General features: G+C 37.6%; 1 protein-coding gene across 4 annotated transcripts in view; it reads right to left on the bottom strand.

Annotated features, from left to right (window-relative positions):
* The window catches only part of PTPRT (protein tyrosine phosphatase receptor type T), a 1,129,549-nt gene that overhangs the window by 236,573 nt on the left and 869,881 nt on the right, over window positions 1-23,095 (bottom strand). The window lies entirely within an intron of this gene.

The following is a 23,095-nucleotide window of genomic DNA, read 5'->3' as shown; positions in this document are numbered from 1 at the left end:
CACTAGACACATCTAAAACTCAACTCAGCCCCAACCCCTACAAACCTGTCTGCTCCTCCTTCTACGTTTCTTTTCTTAGTAAATGGTAGCACCATCTGACAAGTGGCCAGAATCTGAATCTAGGGCTCATCCTCAGTTCTTAACCCCTTAGTTCTCACTCCTCATCTTAATCAACAGCCTTACAGAAGTCTGTTGATTTGGCTTCTGCAGGTTTGCATCTGCCCCACCTCTCTTTTCTCCTTCCACTGATAATGCCTTGGTTGGGCACTTTCCCTCTTACCCAGATTCAACTAGTCTCTTTGCCTCTAAGGCACTTGATTTATTAATCAGTCATCCTAATCATATGGCTTCCTAATTGTATAGCTCTTCAAACACTTTCATAGGCCTTCCATTGTCCAAATTATACAATCTAAACTCCTAATCTTGGCATTTGAAGCCCTCTGTGTCTGTCTTCCGTCTTCCGTTTAGAAGGTCTTCTCATGGTGTTCCCATCTTCCAGCTACTCCAGACCCCATGCTATTGCACAGACATCTTTTGGATCTCACCTCATGCATTACTGACTTATGCTTCCTCTACCTGCAATGCCCTGCATCCTAGCCACCTCTGGTTTCCTCCAAAGGCTGAGCATGTCTTTCACTTCCTCTATGAAGCCTGTCCAGATATGTCCAGTCTGGATGAATTACCTTCCTCTTTAGTTCCCCTAGAGCTCACCTAATCTCCATCTGCTTTGTTTTCCAATATCACGAGATGGGACTACTCTTTCACTGGCTAGATTGTGACCGTTTACAAAGTAGGCATTGTGGCTTACTTATCCCTGCACCATTCTCCACCCCCACCCCATACTGCCCAGCAGGATGCCTGTCACCCAACAAGTGATCAATGAATGCTTGTTCAAATGAATTAAATTGGATTGAATTAAAATTGAAAGCAAACATGAAACCGAATCTGCCTGGATGCAGAAACCCTAATCGGATAAACAGCAATTGCCTTGAGTTCCTGTCTAGTGATCTCATATTGTTCCCTTCAAGTTAGAAGGATGTAAGAAGATGCTAGTGTGTGAATTGAGATGACTGATCCTTTATTGAATATCAACTGATACCCAATGTTGGACTCTCTTTGTAAAAGTTATTTTAAGGTTTGTAAGTTGGAGAACATTTTTCAATCTCTTTGAATGCCTCACAGTTTATAGTTCTCTGGAATAAATGCTCTTCTTTTAGAAGAGCTTTATTGCACAGATCTCTGGGACTCATGATCTAAAACAAAAGATCGATTGCTCAAAGAATGCCCACTGGAGACTTCTGTGAATTAATGAGGTGGTTGCAGTAGGGGACCCCAAACCGATCATTTAAACAGGTCATAGTGAACCAGCCGTGGCTTATCAAAAATGAAACGTGTTGCAGGCTACCATCCTTCAATCAGACTACCCATCTAAAGACACTTGATTAAGGAGTACAACTTGGGAGATGACAGAGACACACGACTATTTAATTAAGGAAAAAAGGCTATGGAGAACTGCCCTAAGAAAATGTGACACACTCAATATGGCAATTTTTCCCCTGAATTTTCTTGAGCATAGGAATTTTCAGGCATGCGAAAAGGAAGGGCTGGGCATATGGGTGTATGCTACACTTAGATGAGTGCAGGTAAACAGCAGCTCAATGACCATGCCTGTTGTACATACACATCTGAATAAGAACCTGACAGTTCAGAGTGTATGTGAGTGACATGCGAGTGGATGTGGACAATCTCTCAAGAAATGCACACTACATCTAAGGATCTGTATTACCTGGGCATCTAACTCCAAATGAGTGAATATAACATTCAGATGAATGTGGCTAACCTGAGCATTTAGACTTCTAAATAAGTGTGTGTAACATCTGAGAATGTGTTAACAACCCAAAGTTTGTGTGGGTGTGTACCATCTATGCATGTTCATAATGCCTGTTGAAGTCAATAAATGTTTAAATTAAATTATGATTTCAATAATCACTTCCTCCTCAACTCTGGGGTCCTTCTCAATTGTACAATTCCTATGTTTATCAGGACAGCTAAGCTCAAAGCAGTCACTGAAAAATAGCACAAGGACCTAATACCCAAACCTAGAGGTTGCAGGGCAGAAGTGAAGGGGTGTTTGTAACAGAGTTTTCAGGACCTGCACTGCTTTATAAATAACAATATATTCAGGTAAATCTTTCGAATCTGGCTTGAATGCTAATAGTAGCTCGACCAGTTCAGGGTCCATTACTCGTGGGACTCTGATCTGTGAGGGAAAGGGCAAACACAAAAGAGCTTCATGAAGCAGACAACCTCTTGGACTCTCCTGCTGAAGCTAACAATAGCACCTAAGAAAACTGCATTGGATTTGGGAGCATGCAACCAACGCAGTCCTCATATCCTCTTGAGCAGATCAGAAGGAACCAACAGCCTCATCCCCAGGACCAGGAGTTGGAAAGAGCTGGGAGTCCCTGCTTTCTTCTGAGGGCCAGCCTATCCCTAATCACCACTTGGATTGATCACATCTACATAACAAGACCTTTGTCTTGGTTTCTCAGACAGACTTCCCATTCTACCTTAAATCCTTCTGTCATCTTTCCCCTCTAACTTGAGACCCCCGAAGCCTTGGGAGCTTCCCTGGGACTAAATCCCCCTCCGAGAATCACTTCCTATTGTCTCTGGCCCTCCTGTGATGGGATGGATCAAGAGGAGCCACATGGCTGTCCTCATTTACTGTCCACAACTAGCATAAGATTCCATAGTTGTGGCCAAGCAAGAAGATGGGTTCTTACTGGGCTCTGAACATTCAAATGCTGCCAAGGACTGTTAGACACAGCCATAATATCTCTGTGAGGGTCAGCCTGTATATCCCCATCAGCTCTTTCTCGCCACCAATCTGATTACTGAAGATCCATTTGTCAATTCAACCAAGCTCAATAGCCAGATTACACATGAGGAAGCTGAGGCCAAGAGGTCAAGTGATTCATGAGGGTCAAACTGCAGAAAAGTAGAAACCCAGACTTTTCATTCATAGCTCAGTATCCATCCTTTTTTTTTTTTTTTTTTTTTTTTTCTGTTTTCTTCTCTTCCTACAAACCAATAAAACGTATAAAGGGCCTTCCAAGCATTTTTTTTTAACTTGGCATCCTAAACTGCTTAGCTCTATCCCAACCAACTCCATATGAAATTACAAAGAATAGCAAAGGGTATTTTTTTTTGGTTTAAACTGTGCAGTCAACATATGGTTCACATACGATTGTGATTATTGTGCCAAAATATACCCAGCAACTCCTTCATGCCCATGCATTCACAGCCTGTCCATTCAAAAGCAAACCTGCAATGCAGCCAGAAAAATTTAAATCATTTTGTTAGATAAATCTGTTTGCCAGTGGATCCAGCTTCTCTCAAAGACCACAGAACTCTGATTGAAGAGGGGGAGAGAAGAAACAGCACTCACAAGTTGTATAACTTTCCTTTCCTGACACTTTTTAGGAAAGGGTGGGGGAAAGAAACAAGAAACTGAGTATTATTTTTATTTCTTGCAATAGCTTCATTCTCATTCTCTTGAGAATACATTTATCTAAGATCATGTTCTTTTCAGCTTGCTGGTAATGATAAAATCATATCCAAATGTGAATGACCTCCCTTTTGGGGTCATATCTCCAGCTCAAAAACAGTGGTTGCAATATTCTATTCAGAATCATTTTTAAAGAGAAGGGATTTTTTTTAGTACGAAAAATCCCAATAACATGAGAGAAGAATAACTTAAGACACTCACCACACAGCACATAGCATTTACTCATACATTTTCTCCTCTTGTGACACCCTCTCTGCTTCTTCCAATGGGAAGATGGGCATTTATGACCAATTTTTTCATTACTTATCCCAAGGATCTCTTATTGTGAGGATCTAAGAGCTATACTGTGCCCCCAACTCATTTCATTCACTCTAAGGTGACTTCTGTAAGGTCAAGGAGAGTTTGTACTCTTACTTTCAGTATCTCCTGCTGTCCATCCAAGGCAAAAACCCTCAGAACCTCTCCATAGGCTTTGGAAAACCCTGCTGCTTGACCATCTTCCTCCCTCTGGTCCCTAAGCTAATGGTTTACATGGTGGCTTGAGATTCTCGGACCAGATTCCACTGAGGGGGACCAGGGACCTATCAGAGCATCCTTCCATCAGTAACAGTTCCTGTGGCCCTCTTTCTATATCTAGAAAAGTTTCTAGCTAGGAGGTGTATCCTTTCAGAAGGTTGAAGTCAGGTGACAGGTGGAGTGTATGCTTTAGCTCACAGGTAGAGATTGCCCAACTCCAGAAAGATGCATATTTTAGTCCACGTTCTCCCAGAAGGAGGCATGTCTGAGTTCAGGTTCTTCCAGAAACAGACCCTGAGCCAAAGTTTTACTGCAAATGATGTATTGAGGAAGTAGTCCCAGAAGAAATTGGTAAAGGAGTGAGAGAAAATGGGAGGAAGTGGAGCAAGGGTGTGATATCAGGCAAAGTCCCAGTCTTAGCCTAATCCCATAGGGAGCTCTGGAGCATAAACTATACCTCCAGAGTTTGTCTCATCTCATACCAAAGGCTTTTGATGTTTGGTTATGGCTGCACCAGACAGACACAAACTCTAAGGCACTCCTAACTCTGTGTGAGGGTCAGACAAGGCGGCTCTGGCATCTTAATGGCAACATCCCACAGCAGGTCACACCTGGAAGCCATTTACATCAAGGCACATGGAAGCTGGGAGATGGACACACACCAGAAAAGGGAAGGTGACAGGGTCTGGGTGGCCAGCAAGAGTGGCTCTGACAGGGCAGTTTTGGACAATGACCATATGAGACTTGTGAAAAGATCAGAGACTTATTTTATCAAGGTATTTTTCAACCTTTGTTTCCAGCACCGCTCAGCTGAGAGATATGGTAATCTCTCACCAATCATAGTGGCTTCTCCATCACTGATTCTTCAAGTGAGGGCAGTGAACAGTCATCTCAGAATCTCAATGGAGGGTTGCTCAAGATCAATAGTTCTCAACTGTGGCTGCATATTATAATTACCCAGAGGGCTTTAAGAATGCTTATTCCTTGGCTCTACTACAGATCGGCTGAATCAGAATCTCTAGAGGTGGGACCCTAGCATCAGTACTTTTTAGAAATCTCTCTAGATAGTTAAATGTGCAGCTACAAAATCACAAACCTAGGTGATTCTGATGTTTATACCCTTGCCCTGATGTTTATTCTGATATTTATACCTGTATAGCCAACAGGGGCATTCCCCTCCAGTATTCTCACTCCCTTGGAAGACACACTGATTTGAGTCATTCCAAATTCACCAAAGCATTAATACATAATTACCAGTATTCTGAGTCATTGTACACCACATCTCCTGATTTATTTCTTCCACAGCTTTTATCATAATTGAAACATGTCTTATTTAATTGTTTGTTTACTGGCTTTACTGCTTGCCCCCAGATATGCTGCCAACTTCATGAGGTCTGAGATCTTGCCATCTAGTTCATTGCTTCTAATACCACACTAGACACATAATGGTTTTTCAATAGGTATTTCTTTAAAAAAGAATTTAAGACCAGGTGCGGTGGCTCATGCCTGTAATCCCAGCACTTTGGGAGACCAAGGCAGGTGGATCACGAAGTCAGGAGATCGAGACCACGGTGAAACCTCGTCTCTACTAAAAATACAAAAAAATTAGCCAGGCGCAGTGGCGGGCGCCTGTAGTCCCAGCTTCTCAGGAGGCTGAGGCAGGAGAATGGTGTGAACCCGGGAGGCAGAGCTTGCAGTGAGCCGAGATCACGCCACTGCACTCTAGCCTGGGTGACAGAGCAAGACTCCATCTCAAACAAATGGAAGAACATTTGAACAAATGGAAGACTCCGATACAAACAAATGGAAGAACATTCTATGCTAATGGGTAGGAAGAATCAAGATCGTGAAAATGGCCATACTGCCCAAGGTAATTTATAGATTCAATGCCATCCCCATCAAGCTACCAATGACTTTCTTCACAGAATTGGAAAAAACTACTTTAAAGTTCATATGGAACCAAAAAAGAGCCAGCATCGCCAAGTCAATCCTAAGCCAAAAGAACAAAGCTGGAGGCATCACGCTACCTGACTTCAAACCATACTACAAGGCTACAGTAACCAAAACAGCATGGTACTGGTACCAAAACAGAGATATAAACCAATGGAACAGAACAGAGCCCTCAGAAATAATGCCACATATCTACAACTATCTGATCTTTGACAAACCTGACAAAAACAAGCAATGGGGAAAGGATTCCCTATTTAATAAATGGTTTTGGGAAAACTGACTAGCCATATGTAGAAAGCTGAAACTGGATCCCTTCCTTACACCTTATACAAAAATTAATTCAAGATGGATTAAAGACTTAAATGTTAGACCTAAAACCATAAAAACCCTAGAAGAAAACCTAGGCAATACCATTCAGGACATAGGCATGGGCATGGACTTCATTTCTAAAACACTAAAAGCAATGGCAACAAAAGCCAAAATTGACAAATGGGATCTAATTAAACTAAAGAGCTTCTGCACAGTAAAAGAAACTACCATCAGAGTGAACAGGCAACCTACAGAATGGAGAAAATTTTTCCAACCTACTCATCTGACAAAGGGCTAATATCCAGAATCTACAATGAACTCAAACAAATTTACAAGAAAAAAACAAACAACCCCATCAAAAAGTGGGCGAAGGATATGAACAGACACTTCTCAAAAGAAGACATTTATGCAGCCAAAAAACACGTGAAAAAATGCTCATCATCACTGGCCATCAGAGAAATGCAAATCAAAACCACATTGAGATACCATCTCACACCAGTTAGAATGGCCATCATTAAAAAGTCAGGAAACAACAGGTGCTGGAGAGGATGTGGAGAAATAGGAACACTTTTACACTGTCGATGGGACTGTAAACTAGTTCAACCATTGTGGAAATCAGTGTGGTGACTCCTCAGGGATCTAGAACTAGAAATACCATTTGACCCAGCCATGCCATTACTGGGTATATACCCAAAGGATTATAAATCAGGCTGCTATAAAGACACATGCACACGTATGTTTATTGCGGCACTATTCACAATAGCAAAGACTTGGAACCAACCCAAATGTCCATCAATGACAGACTGGATTAAGAAAATGTGGCACATATACACCATGGAATACTATGCAGCCATAAAAAAATGATGAGTTCATGTCCTTTGTAGGGACATGGATGAAACTGGAAACTATCATTCTCAGCAAACTATCGCAAGGGCAAAAAACCAAACACCGCATGCTCTCACTCATAGGTAGGAATTGAACAATGAGAACACATGGACACAGGAAGGGGAACATCACACACTAGGGACTGTTGTGGGCGGGGGAGGGGGGAGGGATAGCATTAGGAGATATATCTAACGCTAAATGACGAGTTAATGGGTGCAGAACACCAACATGGCACATGTATACATATGTAACAAACCTGCACGTTATGCACATGTACCCTAAAACTTAAAGTATAATAATAATAAAATTAAAAAAAATTGTTTTCACAGTTTGTTTTTAATCATCAGTTTTCATGAAAAGAACCAGGCTTCTATGCTCTTTTAAAGCATTAATTTGCTTTAAAAAATAAAAAGAGAGAAGCACAATGACCAATTGTCTTATGAAAAAAAAGAATTTAAAAAATTACAGAATAAAGTTTAAGTGCACATCACATCAATTCTCACCACATGCCTCGACAACTTTCTATATGCTGTTCCATCTGCCCACGATGCCTTTTTTTCTTCTTCTCCATCTTGAGAAGTCCCCATCCAATCCAGATCCAGATCAAACATCACAATTCCCCTCTTGACTTGCAAACCAGAGCTGGTTTCTCCTTCTTCTGTTCTCATAGCTCTTTATCCATACCTCTATCATAGTTCCCACTGCTGTGTACTGCAATGATGCCTCCACCCTCCAGGAAATATTTATTGAATACCTACCACCTACTAGGCAATATGCTACACTTATTCCATTTATTATCTCATTTGACCTTTACAACAATTCTAAGAGGCAGATACTATTACCATCATTTGACAAAATAAGAGAACCAAACCATAGAGAGGCTCGAAATCTTTTCCAGGGTCACACTGTTTTCTGATTGCTAGAGCTAAGATTTGAACCCTGGCATTCTTAACTACAAGGCTATGCTGCTTTCTATCACATAGAAGGTTAAGCAATCAACTTTATTTTACTCCACAAAATACTTTTTTTTTTTAAATTCTATATCAAGGAAAATATAGTAACACTTTATAAAATTTGAAAAATGAAGAAAAAGGAAAAAAGCATTTCCCTAATTGAATAATCATAATGGAATCATCAAGGAAATGTTGGTGAATATTTTACCATTCTTTTCTTCTGCAAGAACAACCTCTGATTTAATACTGAAAATCAATAGAAGAAAGCTTTTTGCTTATAGATTTTCATCTTACAGTCAACTTGGTTGGTTTGCACACACAATTTTAGTATTACATACAAAAGGCTCCCAATATCATATATCTTCAACTATTCAAGGAGGTCTAATGATTTAGCAAACTTATTAGTTAAGAAGCCCTTAATATTGACTTTGCTGAGAATAACAAATGTATAAGAACTTGCCTCAAGCACATCAACAGAATTACATGGTTTCCATATACCTCTTCTTTCAAAGGTTACTTGACTGAGTGATCTACAGGAACAAATAGATCTTGGCTGTTCATGGCCACGATAGGGAGCCACAGGAACATGGGTAAATGCACTCCTTACTGAGGCTTGGTTAACTTTTCTCTCTGTCATGTGTTGTCTGTCATGTGACAAGGTTAATGCCATTTCCCAAGATAGTAGGAAGCTGCTTTGTCTCTTTATTTTTCTAGATTACCTCAGCACCCTGTGCTGACCAGGAGAGCTATGGGGAAAGGTCCCACCTAGTAAAAACTGGCATTAGAGTTGACTTGGATACAGATAGTGATGCCTCCAGCCATCAGAAATGGTTAATCAACAGTAAGTAAAATCTGTTTAGCAAAGCAAAGATTTATGTAACTTATCTTTACTGGATTTTAATAAAGCTGATTAAAACACAATATTAGCATGCAACAAACTCAGTTTGTAATCCAGGATCTGCTAATGCCTAGCGACCTGCATGACCTTGGGCAAGACACTTAATCTTGCAAGAGTATACAATTATTGTCCCTTTTAATCCCTCTTTCTCGGTTTACATGTCCCATCTCCCATCTTGTTTTTTGTTTTTTTTTAGTAATCATAATTACACAATTAAAAAATTATTTCCATAGGTTATTGCGGGAACAGTTGGTGTTTGGTTACATGACTAAGTTCTTTAGTGGTGATTTGTAAGATTTTGGTGCACCCGTCACCCGAGCAGTATATACTGAACCCCATTTGTAGTGAGGGACATCTCCCATCTTCTGTGTGCTTTGCTGTACATCAAATACTTCTTCAGAGGGTTGTCTTAAAACTATTGAAGACTTCTTTGCTGGTGAACAGGGCATGAGAACGTAAGTCTTGGTCTCCCCTAACTCATACTCATATCTGATTACAGGCTAGCATTTTCCAGTGACTGCCTTAGGTAGAAGTGGAAAAATCCTGCTCCTCTGCCTCAAGGAGAACAGGTTCAAGGTGCAATTCATGCTACAGAGGATCACACATTGGTTTGGCTTCTTTATCGTCCCTTTCCTGCTTCCCTCTGTCTTTTAATGGTTTCTACTGAGAATGTTCGCTTAATAAATCACTTGTATTCAAATCTTTAGCTGATAGGTCTGCCTCTGAGAGAATTCAACCTAAAATAATCTCTATATAGCTCAATTTCCTCATAGGTAAAAATTATGTGGTGGCCTCGATGAATGGTGGAATGAGTAGCTTGGCACATGCTCTCCCCAAAAAGCAGTAATTAAACTAGACAATATTGTCAATATCAACCATGTCAGGAGTTGCTGGAGAAAAATTTATAAATTTAAACACCTGTATTACAAGAAAAGAAAGATCTCAAATAAAAATCTAAGTTTCCATCTTAAGAGAGTAGAAAAATAGGAGCAAAACTAAACCCCAACAAGAAGAGAGAATAAAGAATAAGAATAAAGACCAGAGTGGAAATCAATGCAATAAAGACATAAAAACAAGAGTAAAAAATCAATGAAACAAAGTTCTTTGTTTGTTTGTTTTTAAGATCAACACAACTGACAACTCTCTATCTACACTGACCAGAAGAAACAGAGAGATGACATAAATTACCAAAATCAGAAGTAAAAGAGGGGACATCACTACTGACTCTACAGAAATCAAAACACTTTGAAGAGAATACTGTAAAAAAATTTATGCCAAAGAACATGGACAATGTAGATGAAACAGATAACTTACAAAAACTAACTCATGAAAAAGAATAAAATTCCAATAGACTTATAACAAGTAAAATAGTTAAATTAGTAATTACAATCCTTCCCACAAAGAAAAGCCCTGCCCATATGGCATCACTGGTGAAGTCTATCAGATACTTAAAAGAGAAATAGTTCTAATTTTTCATAAACTTTTCCAGAAAATAGCAGAGGAGTGAAAGCATTTCAACTCATTCTATGGGACCCTGATATCAAAATCAGAGAAATATATACAACAAATAAAATGGCAGCACATTCACTCATGAATATAGACCCCAAAATGGTGAACCAAATACTAGCAAACTGAGTCTAGTAACATATAGATTATACAAACAACTTAGTGAGATTTATCCCAGGAACACAGGTTGGTTTAATTTTCAAAAATCAATTAATGCCAATATTGCATATTAATAGAATAAAAATGGAAATCACATAATCAGCTCAAAAGATGGAGAAAAATCATTTGATAAAATACAATATATATTTATGATAAAGGGTACTATAGGAAGGAAAGTTGGGATAAAAAGGAACTTTCCCAACCTGATAAAGGCCATCCACATAATATATAAAACTAACATCATACTCAAGGGTAAAAGACTGAATGTTTTCTCTCAAAATCAGGATCAAGACAAGGATGTCTGATTAACATTACACTAGAGATTCTAGCCAGTGAAATAAGAAAAAATTAATTAATGGCACCCAGATTGGAAAGGAAGAAGTAAAACTTTTTATTTGCAGATGATATTATCCTATATATAGACAATCTAAGGATTTTGCACATGCACACACACACACTCACACCCTACACCAACTAGAACAATAATCGATTTTCACAAAATCATAGTATACAAGATCAATATAAAAATCAATTGTATTCTTATCACTAGCAAAGAGCAATCTAAAAATGAAATTAAGCAGACAATTCCATTCACAATAGCATCAAAAATACTTAGAAATAAATTTAACATAAGAAATGAAATACTTGTACATAGAAAAGTAAAACAAAAATTGCTGAAATAAATGGAAGAAAATCTAAACAAAGAGAAGGACATTCCATGTTCATAGATTGGAATAATCAATATTGTTAGGATGGCAATTATCTAAAATCTGTCTATAGATTTAGCACAATCCTTGTGAGAATCCCAGGAGACTGTAAAAACAACCTAATTATAAAGTGTATATGGAAATGCAAGGGCCCCTATTAGACAAAACAATTTTAAAAAACAAGAAAAAAGTTGCAGGACTTAGAGTTTCAGATTTCATAAATTTTAAAAATCAATACGGTGGCATGCCGGCAGAAGAAAAAACCTATCGGTCAATGAAGGAGAATTGAGAGTCCTGAAATAAAAACCTACAATTACGATCAACTGACTCCTAACAAGGTGCCAAGATGATTTAATGGTAACATGATAGTCTTTTCAGCAAATGGTACTGGGTCAATTGAATATTCACATGTACAAATCTAAATTTAAACCTTCGAGAACTAACAGAAAATGGACCATAATCCTAAATTTAAAAGCTAAAACTATAAAACTTCTAGTAGAAAACATAGAAGAAAATCTTTACGATCTTTGATGAGAAATAAAGTATATAGATATGACACTGAAAGCATGATTTATTAGTGAGAAAAAAGATTAAAATGGCAATAATGATATCTTTTAATTGGGCTTCAAAAAATACTATTAAACAAATTAAAACAAATCTCACACACTGAGAGCAAGTATTTCCAAATCATGTGTATGGTAAGACTTATAACCAGCGTGCATAATGACACATTACAGCTCAAAAATAAGATGAACTACCCAATTTTAAAATGGCAAAATATTTGAGTAGGCACTTCACCAGATATGAAATACAAATGGCTAATAAGCTAATGAAAATGTGGTCAACATCATTACTCATTAAGAAAATATAAATTAAAGCAACAATGAGAAACTATCACACACACCCACTATAACAGCCATCAGACAAAAGACAGACAACCAGTGTTTGAAAGAATATGGAAAAACTGGAACCATCATACATTGCTGTTGGAAAGGTAAAATGGTACAGTCACTCTGGGACACAGTCTGCTAGTTCCTTAAAAAGGTAAACATAAAACTACTATTCATCTAGTTATTCCATTTCTACCTATCTACCCAAAAGAAATGAAGACATGTCCACACAAAAACCTGAATTAAACTGTTCATAGAAGCATTATTTATAATCGCCAAAACATAAAAACCATCCAAATGTTTATCAACCAATTGGTGAATGGGTAAACAATACGTGGTATATCTATGCAATAGAATATTATTCAGTAACAAAAGAAATAAACTACTGCTACAATCTACAGCATGAAGCTCCAAAACATTATGCTAAATGAGAGAAATAAGATGCAGAAGACTACATATTGTATGATTCTATTCATATTTATTAAGTATGTAGAAAAGGCAAGGACATAGAGACAGAAATCAGATTAGCAATTGCCTGGGACTAGAAGTGGAAACAGGAATCAATTGTACATGGGCATAGGGGATTTTATGGTGTGATGAAAATATTCTAAAATGGGATTGTGGTGATAGTTGCACGACCCTATACATTTACTAAAGAATTGTACACTTAAAATAGGTAAATTTATGGTATGTAAATTATACCTCAATAAAGCTGTTAAGAGAAACAGACTGAATAATCTTGAATGTCCTTTCACACTTCAAAAGTCTATGCTTTGGCATTTAAATATGCACAAATCTTAATACAAAATGCTATGATAAACCATTGGTTTTATAGGATAAGATGGGCTAAGAAACAAGTGTGAGCTTTGTAATGCCCAACAGAATCTAGCTTTGCAATTACATTCCCTGCTTAAAGGTCACTCAGAACCATGGAGCTGAAATTTACAATGATATGTCTTAGTTAGCCAACCTTTCTTCTAAGACTTTGGGAATTCCTGTTTTTACTCACTATTTGCCTAGTCAAAATAGCTCTCAGAGGAGACAAGAAAATGGGAGGAGGTGTACATTCGGCAGATTAGTGTCAGAGTTAGTGCACGTGCATCTTTGCTTTGCCTCTGACTAGTTCGGCGACCTATTGCCCTATCTGTCTGTCTTTTATACATTTATTCTTCAGACATTTATTGGGTGATGATAGCTCAATAAAGTAAATGTAGCAGGTTCAAATTTGAATGCAACCTGGCTACTGGGTACTGGGTGCTTAGAGGTCAGAGTGGAGAAATAATTAACTGTTCACTATAATCCAATGAAGTGAGGGCAGCAAGAACTCTGCCAGCGAAGGATTCTGGGAAGGGAGGAGCCTACAGGGCAGTGCAAATACTGAAATCACATGTCTAGGAAGTGCATTCTAGAAAGTGCTCTATGAAAGTTGGCTCAAGCCTTCACAATTGCTGCATGCATTATTATAACAATGTTACTGAATTAGACACCAAAAAGTGGCTTTGTTTTTTATTTGGGCCCTTCTCCTATGATTGAATTGCATTTGATACATCTAATGAAAGTGAATTTTGTGTAGAAATTTAGAGGAAGAAAAATATGTTGTGTAAAGGAATCATGAAAATCCAGTTAAAGAATCCAAAGAAGTTTTCCCTCAATCATGGCTCGTCTCTCTTTCAAAATACCATAGATTCAGTCCATAAGCAATTCCCATGGCTCCAGTTTCAATATACTGTATATTCAGAATCTGACCGCTTCTCCACATCTTCATAGTTACAACCCTGGACTAAGCTTCCAGCATCTCTTGATTGGATTATTGTAATAGGCTCCCAACTAGTCTCCCTGCTTTCACTTTTGCCCCCAAAATTTATTCTCTTAACAGTGGCTAGAATGACCCTTTAAAAACATGACTCAGCTCAAGACACCCCTCTGCTCAAAGCCCCCTTATGGCTCCGACCTTACTTAGAGTAAAATGCAACATCTTTACAGTGTCTACAAGTCTCACTCTTAAGAACTCTCTGATCTTATTTTTCTAATTCTTCTCCAGTTACACTGGCCTCTTTGCTGTTCCCTGAACACTCCACACACGCTCCTATTTCAAGGTCCTTGCTCTTGCTATCCCCTTCCTTGAATGGTCTTCCCTTGGAGATATGCAACCTAAAGAAGGCTTACTTTTTCTCCTCTGCCAGGGAAGTCTGTCCTGACCACTTTATTTAAAATAGCAACCTAAATCCACAATATAGCCAATTACACTTTCCCTCTTAATTTTTATCTATATCATTTATTATTACCTACCACACCTAACAGATTAGGTCCTTTTAAGAGAGAACTGTAAGCATTGCAAATGTCAACCTTCCTTTGGGAAAAAGCAGCTGGATCAATATGGGGCCAGTTAGGCAATATTTGGGTACATAACCTTGATTTGGTGACCTTTGCTAAAGCAAGGTGGAGGTTTTAGCACTGGCTTTACACTTGCTGCTCTGTCTGCCGTGCTGAGAAAGTCACTTCACCTCTACAACTTGCATCTAAAATGGAATAATTGTGACCAATGCAATAAGACACAAAATAGAAGAGATACACATTTAGAAAGGAAAGCAATTCATCATCATTTGCAGATAATATGACTAGACCTAATATATCGAAGCAAATCAACTGAAAGACTTTTAAGATTAATAAAAGAATTCAGTAAAGTAGTTTTGTAGAAGATAGAGATAAATACACTGTACACCATGGAAAACAAGCTAGAAGATGTAATGAAAAAGCCTTTTAGAATAGAGTCCTTTAAAAATAGCTAAGGAAAACACAAACAAGAAACGTGCAGGACTAACACTGGAAGGAAAATAAAACTCTACTGAATGGTTTAGAAGACTATCTCCAGCCCCTAGCACACGGCTTGGTAGAGTGGGTGTTAAATAATTGTGCTGAACTGAAGACGAATAAATGAACAGAAATGCTGAAGTCCTGGAGGAAAGCATTGTATATTGTAAAAATGTCAATTCTTGCCAAATTGATGTATTGTTTTCTTTGAGAAAAAGCAAACTGTATAAAATATGAGCCAGTTAGGTGATATTTGTGAGCCTAGAGATGTGGATGACCATAATTTGACAATTCCAGTAAGATTTGTTTTGTTCAAAATGGGAAATATAGTTGAGAACTTAAAAAAAAACAAAGGATTGAGGCTGAAAAGCCACTACTGGATATTAAGTTATATTATGAAGTTACAATGATTAAACCATGGGTACTTGAGTATGAGTTAAATAAAAATGGACTAGGTAGGGGTGTGTGTGTGTGTGTGTTTGTGTGTGTGTGTGTGTGTGTGTGTGTATGACAGAGACAGAGGGAGAAACATAATTTATGTATAAAAATACAAGCAACATAAATTCATGAAAAAATTTTATCATTTAATGTTTCAGAAATTCCATAATTATGAGATGAAATCATCAAATTTAAGACCTCACTACATATGAAAAACCACATTATATTCCAATAGTTCAGAATTAATTTATTTATTGAAAAATTTTAGTATGCCCTTGCCAACCAAATACAATGTGTGATCCTTGATTGGATCCTGGATTGAATTTTAAAAAGCTTTAAAGGACGATTAATTGGGAGAGTTGGGGAAATTTGAATATGACCTATATATTAGATACCAGCATAATGTCACTTTGAAATTTCCTAAGCGTGATGATTGTTTTGTGGCTATGTAACAGACCGACCTTTCCATAGGAGATACAAACTAAAGGTTTTGAAGAGTCATGGTCACTACAAGTAACCCTCAAATGGTTGAATAACCATTCGAGAGACAAGAGAGAGAGAAACTAAAAATGGCAAAATGCTTATGACTGGCAAATCTATGGGAAGGATATGTGGATGGTTATTGTATCATTCTTGCAATATCCTGTAGGTTTGAAATCAAAGAAAAAGATAATCTTGAGTGGGAAAGAATTGTTTAAGCTTAATAATGGAACAATTTACAAAAGACAAAAGAAAAATGACAGATTTGTCTATATGTAAATTTCAAATGTCTGAAAACAGAATAAAAAATGAAACAACCAATTAGAAAAGCTATTCCCAGAAAATATGACAGAGAAGGAAGCAATATTTTAATATTTTAAAAATCATATCAGGTATAGAGGATAAAAATGACAAAGGACAAACATAAAAATCAATAAACTATCTGAATAAAGGTATAGGCTATATTCTGTATATATAATGGGATAGAACCAGAAATTGCTAAATCAAAATTCTGCACAAATGAAAACCTCCAACTGGGGAAAATAAGACCTTATATGATGCCTTATAAGTAACTCTCATATCAAATAGAAAATCAACGCCACAATTTTCTGCTCTTTAGAAACTATTACTGTGAGAACAATGATGTTTAATGCTTATGGGATAGGACCAAACCTGTTTTCAGCATCTGAAAAGCCTTTGTTATTAAACAAAAAAGAATGACAATAAATTAATTAAGCATTCCATAAAAAGAAAATTAGAATAAACAACACTAGAACCAGATGGCTTTTCCAATGAGTTCTTTCAATCTTCCAGGAACTGATAATTCCCATGTCATAGAAACAATTACATCAGACAGAAAAAGAGGAGAAGCATCTCAAATTGTTACAAACTATTCCTCTAACATACTATTAAATTGGTGCTCCATAAGTGGATCATTTACTGCAGGTACACAAGATAGATTTAGTAATAGAAAATCTAGGAAAATATCACATAAATAAATCCAAGTAGAAAAAAAAGTATGATCATATAAGTAGATACCAAAAAGGCACTTGATAAAATCACTCATTTTAAAAGAGTCATAAAGATAAACTATAGAATAGAAATATTTTTCCTTTCCAGATTTCAAAATACCTATTTCAAATCCACAACTAACATTATACGTAAAAGAAATTTGCTGGAGGTTCTAGTGTTTGAGGTTGGAATTTAGACAAAAAGTTCAGCTATTAATATTATTTGGCAACATTGCCCAGAAAGCTCTACCCAATGCAACAAAACATAAAACCAAAATAAGAGCTATTGCAACTGGAATAGGAGGACATAAAATTATCATTATTCATAGATGGCGTGATTATTAGCTGGTAAATCAAGATAATAAAACTTAATTAAAGAAACTCACAAGAGGTTTCAGCGAATGAGATGAAGAAAACACACACACCACACACACACTCACACACAGTTTCCCCAAATACCAGCAAGAACCAGTTAGCAAACACAATAGGGGAAAGATAACAGAAGACACCACAAGCTTAATGTTAGTAAAACAATTTTAACAAGGTAGCTACGGATGGAATCTACATGACAGAGTCAATGCCTATGTCCTGAGAAATAGTCAAGACTCAGATGAATCGATAGGCTTGCCCTCTCTCAGTGTGGAAAAGCTCACGTTAATATATATATAGTCACTTTAGATTAAGCAATAGTCTTAATATAATTTAGACCAATTCCTTTGGGGATTGTTTAGAGAATATGATAAAGGGATTTAAAAATTCATACGGAAACATAAGTGGGTAAAAATAGCCAAGAACATTTTGAACAACGAGAAATAGGAAGACTAGATATTAAAATGTTTTGTAAAGCTGTATTAAAATGGGTGATACAGACACAGTGATCGATAGAGAGGCAGATCTAATGGAACAGTATAAACCAAGAATATAGTGGCGCACACACACACACACAAACACACAAACACACACACACAAATACACACACACACACAAACACACACACACACAGAGGCAACATCACAGTTCAGTAAGACTGGAAGGAGTATTCAGTAAACGGTATGGAGAAAATCTGTCAACTACTTGGAGAAACAAAAGAATAAGCACTCCCCAAACATCATTAAAGTGGTAATAGCTATCATGATATGTGGCAAAAGAAGGATGCAACATTATCAGATAAGATCAACCTTACATAAAGCCTATTTTTTTTTAATTTGGTGAATAAAAATAGGGAAAATTTCCCAAATGTCAGTATTTTTAAAATTTTCCTATCATTTCTATATAAGCATGCATTATTTTGTGGTGAATCTAACTTAAACATCATTTAAAATAAAATGATAACATTGTATGAATTATCTTACTATTGTGATAAGGATCAAAGATAGGAATATGAAAATACTTCAAAAATTTTTTTAATGTAATATGTTACAAAATAGCTGTAGTATCATATTTTTAATTGATGGATGGATTTATCCACATGAGCAACATGGCATAACCTATGCCTAATACTCTCTACCCAGCTGGGCATTGCTGACTATTTAATATTTATTAAATAGATCCCATCCCTACTTGATTCCAGAAGTGCTATTTTCTAAGTTCATGTTGAAAAGTATAATTTCAATCAGTCAAGAATCCAGTAATGTATAAAAGATATTTGACTCAGCTTAAAATAACTGGCTGGGAGCGGTGGCTCATGCCTGTAATCCCAGCACTTTGGGAGGCTGAGGTGGGCGGATCACCTGAGATCGGGAGTTCAACACCAGCCTCACCAACATCGTGAAACTCCATCTCCATTAAAAATACAAAAAAATTAGCTGGGCGTGGTAGGGGCGCATGTCTGCAGTCCCAGCTGCTCAGGAGGCTGAGGCAGGATAATCATTTGAACCTGGGAGGCAGAGGTTACAGTGAGCCAGGATCATGCCACTGCACTCCAGCCTGGGTGATAGAATGAGACTCCGTCTCAAAAAAATAAAAAAAATAAATAAAATAAAATATCCACTAGCCAATAGCTCTATTAGCTTATATTAATAGCTCAATTAAACAATAACTTTAAGCAAGTCTACGCAGCCTATGTAGGCCAGGCACAGTGTCTTACGCCTGTGATCCCAGTGCTTTGGAAGGATCAAGTTTGATGCTGCAGTGAGCTATGATCACGCCACTGCTCTCCAGCCTGGCAACATAGTGAGACCCCATCTCTACAAATAATAAACTTGTTTTTTATTATTATTATACTTAACAAATAGAGCATTCAAAGCAAACAGTGCTAACCAACAGAAGCAAGGAGAAGCAGAATGCTGCAGGGGCCCTGCTCCTGTGTGGTCACAGACCAGTAGCATCTTCATCACCTAAAAAGAAGTGTGTTGGAAATGCAGAGTCCCAGGCCCCACCTCCCCTCTATTAAATTAGAATCTGTACTTTAAGAGGTCCCAACTTATTTTCATTTGCACACTAAATTTTGAAAAGCAGTAATGTGAAACAGAACACATTAGGGGACTGAAAAGCTTGCTGGTTTTTGTTTTGTTTTGTTTTCTAATATTCATTCTGAATCATTTTCTGTACCCTAGTGGAGAGCCAGGCTGTTTTCTTTACCCCAGGCCTCTCAAACCTCAGACATCCTGGGAAGCAACCCCCTTTATACTCCTGTCAAGTTCTCAGTTGAAATATCATTTTCTAAAGTTACCTTACATGGTGAGAAGAGCAAATAAAAAAAATCAAGTTAAACAAGTTAGGATTCAGCTCCTAACTTGGCGATTAGAACCCACAGCAATGCTTTTACAGAGGAAGATGCTATTGTTTTTTAAAGAGTAATCAGTAGGGCGTCTAGATGTCTCCCCTTGCAACAAAGGCATTTGCTTAAGGAAAGCGTCAGGTGGAACCTCTCTGAACAGTTTTTTTTTATAATACCATCTGAAATCAATTATCTTCAAAAAGCCCTTCTAAGCTCTAAAAACGTAAATGGAATAATTACTAATTAAGCATTAAATTAATCATAATAGCAGGCATACTTATTTGCCAGATAGGGCAAACAAACGCAAGAGAAAAATTATAACACCAGTTGAAATATTTTTCTTATGGGAAGACGTAACCCACTGTTGAGGATTGCAGAAGTGCAATGAGGTGAAAATCGTGTATGCACAGAGAATTAGAGGTTCTCATCCATCCATCAACAGAATTGCCTGTGAATTCTGGATTCCCATGATAGATCTCTGAGTGTGAGGCTTGGGAATGTAAATTTTGAACAGGTTCACCATGATATTCTTATATATACCAAATTCCAGAGATGTCCTTTGGGAGTTCTTAAGACCCGTTCAATGATTCTGTAACACTGACATAATTGTAATAGTAATACTAAGACTTCATTTGCCTTTTTCCACTTTGTTAATATTGACCCTGCAAAGGTAGGCAATATTGCTGGTGCCTCAGGATAACTCAAGGCAGTGGTACCCAACTGTACTTGTCGTTATATTCTTCACCACCTCATACTTGCTATAAAAGCAAAAATGCCAGTTTCACTTAAGAAGGTCCTCGATGAAGCAGTAAAAGGCATTAATTTTATTAAACCTCAACCCTTGAGTCCATGTCTTTTTCATATTCATGTGACACAATGGGCAGTATACATAAATCATGTCTCCTGCTTGTTGAGGTACTATGATTTCTTCAAGAAAAAAACATTTTTTTTTTCTTGTTTTTGAGACGGAGTCTCACTCTGTCACCCAGGCTGGAGTGCAGTGGCACGATCTCGGCTCACTGCAAGCTCCACCTCCTGGGTTCACACCATTCTCCTGCCTCAGCCTCCCGAGTAGCTGAGACTATAGTTGCCCACCACCATGCCTGGTTAATTTTTTTGTATTTTTAGTAGAGACGGGGTTTTACCATGTTAGCCAGGATGGTCTCCATCTCCTGACCTCATGATCCTCCCGCCTGGGCCTCCCAAAGTGCTGGGATTACAGGTGTGAGCCACCGTGCCCGGCCAGAAAAGAACATTTCTGTGATTGTTTGAACTGCACGCTAAACTAGCCACATTTTTCATGAGGCACCTTTTTGTTAATTCTTGAAAGAATGACTAACAAATTGTGGTCATTCGGATTTGTATATCTGGAAAACATTTTTTTCCAGAATAAACGAAGTCTCTCTGTCACTGTAAAGAAAACTGACAGTATTTGTTGTCAAAGACATAAGGCAGCTTCCAAGTGAAAATTAGAATTTGGAAAACTTGTATCTGCCACTGTGAACTGTAAAGATCTTCAATAATTAAAAATTTTAATGATGAAATTGGTGGTGACAGTAGCAAATGTAATATTTTGATATGGTATAATGAGATATATAAACATTTGGAATTTTTAAAATAAATCCATGAATATTTTTCAAATGACCAATGCATAACGTTGCAAAATCATGTAAGGCAAAGAATGCACTCAAGTGCAAGATAGATATAAATTTTAATGTAAAAGCGTATAAAAATTTACCGATATTTCATTGCAACTAAACTTTAGGAAACCACCACTCTGAGTTTTGGTGTCGTATGAGAGGAGATACCCACAATGATCTTAAATGGCTATTAAAATATTCCTCCTTTTTTTCCCAATTATATATCTATGTGATACTGGATTTTCTTTATTTCAACCAAAACAATTCGTGACAACAGATTAAACACAGAAACAAATATGATAATCCAATTATCTTTTAAGCCAGACATTAAAAAGATTTGCAAAATCTGAAACTGTATCTCTTCACCCTAACTTTATTATTTGAGGAAATAGAAATATATTATTTATATTAATGTGTATAGGCTTAGTTTTTTTGGGATGGAGTCTCGCTCTGTCACCAGGCTGGAATGCAGTGGTGTGATCTCGGCTCACTGTAACCTCTGACTCCCTGATTCAAGCAATCCTCCTGCCTCAGCCTCCCAAGTAGCTGGGAGTACAGGCACATGCGCCACCATGCCCATCTAATTTTTGTATTTTTAGTTGAGACAGCGTTTCACTACGTTGGCCAGAATGGTCTCGATCTCCTGACCTCGTGATCCACCCGCCTCGCCCTCCCAAAGTGCTGGGATTACAGGCGTGAGCCACTGCGCCCCGCCAGGCTTAGTATTGTTTTTAAATGAATTTAAATATTTGTTAACATGTAGCTTTAATTGCTTTTCTTGAGATGGAGTCTCACTTTGTCACCCAGGCTACAGTGCAGGGGCGCAATCTCGGCTCAGAGCAATCTCTGCCTCCTGCGTTCAAGTGAGATTTTTCTGCCTCAGCCTGCTGAGTAGCTGGAACTACAGGCATGCACCACCACACCTGGCTAATGTTTGTATTTTTAGTACAGACGGGTTTTCACCATGTTGGCCAGGCTGGTCTTGATCTCCTGACCTCAAGTAACCCGCCCACCTTGGCTTCACATAATGCTGGGATTACAGGCATAAGCCACCATGCTCGGCTTGAATTTGGCTTTAATTTCTAATACAGTAAATATTGATAGACAAAACCCACATGAACAAAAGTTCTTTGATGCCTTCATTAATTTTTAAGAGTGTAAAGGGGTCTTCAAATTTAAAAGATCAAGAACCTGTGAATCATACATTTTTTTAAAAAAAGTCTATGAACACCCCCATGGTTCAGAGTTTCTCAATCTTGGCACTACTGACATTTTGGGCTGGATAAGTCTTTGTTGTAGGGGGCTAGCTGTGCTGTGCATTGTGGGATGTTCAGCAGGATCCCTGACCCCCACTCACTAACTAGATGCCAGTATCACCTCTGACTTGTAATAAACAAAAATATGTCCTGACATTGCCAGATATCTCTTAGGGGGCACATTAGCGCTGGTTGAGAACCACTGCCATAGGTAATTAGGAAAAGGATGTAAAAAGAAAATTCACAAAAAAGAAATGTTAATAGCATAAAAATACATAGAAAAATATTCTGCCTTGCCAGTAAGCCAAGACATGCAAATCAAAATGACAACATGTTCCCATTTAAAGTGCATTAAATTAGTAAAAGTAAGCATAAATTATAACAAGCCATTTCAGTG

This window comes from Nomascus leucogenys, chromosome 13 (assembly GCF_006542625.1).
Source record: "Nomascus leucogenys isolate Asia chromosome 13, Asia_NLE_v1, whole genome shotgun sequence".
Classification (NCBI taxonomy): Eukaryota; Metazoa; Chordata; class Mammalia; order Primates; family Hylobatidae; genus Nomascus; species Nomascus leucogenys.
This window is presented reverse-complemented; position numbering and strand designations above follow the sequence as displayed.